The sequence below is a fragment of the Zingiber officinale genome, chromosome 1A (genome assembly GCF_018446385.1).
Source record: "Zingiber officinale cultivar Zhangliang chromosome 1A, Zo_v1.1, whole genome shotgun sequence".
Classification (NCBI taxonomy): domain Eukaryota; kingdom Viridiplantae; phylum Streptophyta; class Magnoliopsida; order Zingiberales; family Zingiberaceae; genus Zingiber; species Zingiber officinale.
Genome location: NC_055987.1, coordinates 129360203 through 129363809, shown reverse-complemented (window position 1 = coordinate 129363809; position 3607 = coordinate 129360203). Strand labels below are relative to the sequence as shown.

At 39.6% G+C, this 3607-nt stretch overlaps 1 long non-coding RNA gene across 1 annotated transcript; it reads left to right on the top strand.

Annotated features, from left to right (window-relative positions):
- The first annotated feature begins 1006 nt into the window (after window positions 1–1006).
- On the top strand, window positions 1007–1261 carry LOC122009841. The gene is made up of 2 exons (XR_006119670.1): window positions 1007–1045; window positions 1225–1261. It is a non-coding gene; the product is annotated as an uncharacterized LOC122009841 (long non-coding RNA).
- The last annotated feature ends 2346 nt before the right edge of the window (window positions 1262–3607 follow it).

Sequence of the window (3607 nt, the reverse complement as noted above, 5' to 3'; positions counted from 1 at the left end):
CAGATTTTTTGACTTGCCTGTTTCATTTTTTCCTTTATAAAAATAATCTTCAGCATACATGTAAAAAGCATCTCAAACAACTTTCAAGTACTGCAATTCACACATCATACTGCGTTAATTTTTTTTTACAATGATTTTTACGTATCTATGATGTTCAATCGTATAAGGATACTTTTTCTAGTGAGACATAAAATTGAGAAGAAGAAGTAAGCAAAGAAGCAAAATCATATGCTTATGTTTTCTCTCCGACTCGTTTTTATTTGAACCATACTAAAACTCCCTTCTGCAATGTTATTGAAGGTATGTCTTGAAAAAGATTCGTCTTGCAAAACAAACTAACAGGTGCCGCAAGTCTGCCTACCAAGAGGTATGGTGAATAGTTCCCTCATGCTCTATTTTCTACCAATCAATTTCCATAATGCTTCATCTGTGACACTATTGCTACATTAGTATTTGTTTTATCTTTCTAGCTAATTTGGTTTCCAAATTACTACTTCAGATGGAACTGATTTCCAAGGTCAACAATCCATTCATAGTAGAACACAAAGAATCCAGCTGGGTTGAGAAGGTCGGAAAAGTTTTCTGTATGTGATATCAGTTGATATGCACTAGGTTTCTTGCAGAAATATTAAAATATCCTATCCATGTTCATTTTAGATGGTGTATCCTTGCACTAGGTTTCAGTTGTATCCTTTCATTTCAAAAGATCGTGTAATTACCATCAACTGACTATTACCATCAACTATGTATATGTTTCTTGTTGAATGTTAAAATCATATCTATGATGTTCAATCGTATAAGGGTACTTTGTGAGAAAGACAGGTCTACAAAGGAGGTAATTGCTCACTTCTAGAGCCCTACTAATGATCATCTTCCTTGGCTAACTGTTCTTTCATCAAATTGTCACTCACAGGCTCCAGGTGCAGGAAATCTTGAAAGAGGAATTCTAGAAGTTAACAGAAAAAGGGTCAAAGTTGTTAAACCTGATTCTAAGACTTCATTTCCCAACACTGAAATTCGTGGAACCTATGCCCCTCCTTTTCATGTAAGTTCTCTACAGCAAAGTTGACGACACGTTTTAGCAATGCCTGTGCAAACTCATTGATACGAGTCGAGTTTCTGGATTATTTACCCTACTAGAACTGATAATTGACTATATGTTAAACTAAGCAAATGATGAACACACTTCTGTTTATGGTTTACAATCTCATCATTCGTTTGCAGGTTGAGCTATACCGGAACGACCCGCACCGATTCAAGATTGTAGTAGACAGCGACAATGAAATGGATTTGATGGTGCAAACTAAACACTCGTGTGATATCATCGTCCTTGTGATAAGAGGCTTCACCCAGCGATTCAACAGCTTGTGAAGAATAGTTATGTGTAATTTGTGGACACTGACTTGATGTGCACAATATTTATTATCTTTTTTTGTTGTAAGAATAATATTTATGTGTTGGTTATATGGATATTGACTTGGTGTGTTTAGATACATCAGTGCATTTTTATTTGTGATTTTCTTAGTGAATTAATAATATTAACTTAATTTTATGATTTGTTTGGTGATAATATTGGTTTTTCACTATTTCGAAAATCAAATTTGTGTCGTTAAACAATACTGATATTACATCGGTTTTTCACCGCTGCAAAACCGGTGTCCTTAACTAATATTACATCGGTCGTATACCGCTGTCAAAACTGGTGTTATTAACATATAATATTACATCGGTTTTACACCCGATGTCGTTAATTACTACACCGGTTTTAACCCGATGTCTAAAATGACAGACCTTTTACATCGCCTTCATAGACATCGGTCGAAAATGTAATAGACATCGGTGGAAAACCGATGTCTATGAGGGTTTTTGTTGTAGTGAGCGTTCTGCTTGACCTGCTTTCTCAAGATGGATTCGAGCCTGTTCTAACTCAGTTTGAGTCAACTGAAGAATGCGCCGTTGTTGAGCAATTGTTTCATCTTTAATCTTTGCTTCTTCCTGCAAAAGGGACATGGAAGAGGCATGTTTTTCTTTTAAGTAGATCATGAATTAAGCTTGACTCTCTAGGTCTAAATGAGCTTTGTGTTTCAGCGCTACCTCAGTATGCGCCCGCGATTTAGCAACTAGCTAGAGTTCTTCAATTTCCCTACGAAGGGAAGACTGAAGATCCCTCTCTTGCGTCATCTCAACTAAGGTCGTATCCTTTTGGGCAAGCAGTTAGGTCATATGAGCCAGTTGTGTAGGATCGGAAAGAATTTAGATATCTCCATAATGGTATGATATTGTCCACTTTGGGCCTAAGCCCTCATGGTTTTGCTCTTGGGCTCTACCCAAAAGGCCTCATGCCAATGGAGATGTCTTTTCTCTTATAAACTCATGATCTTTTCCATGTGTTTTCAATGTGGGACTATGTTTGCAACCTTGCAACCCCAACAATCCCCCCTCAAACAAAGGACCACAGGCTTCCCACGTCCGATCCTCGACCCACCAGGTCTTCCTGCCCCTCGGTCCACCTGACTTACTAGGACTTTCTTGCCTAGCCGCAACTAGGACTTCTTGCCTGGTGTCTGGTCCTCTTGATCCGAATATAGGAACCCCCCTTTCTTTGTTCTAGGTCAATATTGTACCCACATGGCTCAATCAGACCATAGCTCTTGTGCACAGTCAACAGTTAAACCTTCTAACAGTCCGGACTCTGATACCAATTGTAGGATCGAAAATAATTTAGATATCTCCACAATGGTATGATATTATCCACTTTGGGCCTAAGCCCTCATGGTTTTGCTCTTGTGCTCTACCCAAAAGGCCTCATGCCAATAGAGATATCTTTTCTCTTATAAATCCATGATCTTTTCCATGTGTTTTCAATGTGGGACTCTGTTTGCAACCTTGCAACCCCAACAAGTTGCTGGCGAAGGTGTTGTAGTTCATCAAACTCGAAGTTTAACTCCGTGATTAGGGGATGACAATTAAAGGAAAGTATGTCTTTGTGGGTGGAGGTCAACCCCTTTTAAAGAGAAAGAGGGGGGAAGTCAACTTCTGTAAAGATTAAAGTGGCCCTTCCCCCGAAGTTGATTGAGTAATTAAACAGGTTACAATACCGATGGTCTAGGAAAATGAACAGCATTTATAGTCATAATGGCGAAGTGAATGAAACTCGAGTTTAGGTCTAGTCAGTCAGACTTTAGCCTCTTTCGACTAGACTTGGAGGAGAGGCTTATGATACGGTGCATAAATGTGGGGTCCGATAAGGCCAGACAATCAGAAGTCAAAGGGATGTGGTAGTCAAGGATAGTTCAAAGTCAAGGGGACATGATGGTCAGAAGTCAAAAGGACGTGACAATCAGCAGTTAGGAGGAGAAAAAATGAGTTAGATCGCCTAACGTCTTCAGCCGCATAATTTTTGGTCGGATACAGACATATCAGGGTCTCAAATCTGAGACATAAGATGTAGCCTGGAGTAATGTCTGACCTACCCCGACTGGTCGGGTTTCCTCAGTTTGGGTCGCATAGCCAGGCCTGGTACTTTCAGTAAGACAACTCCTGATCGGCCCTTCAACGATCCAAGCATGAAAGATGAGACCCTCACCATAGCTTGTCCCCCTCATAA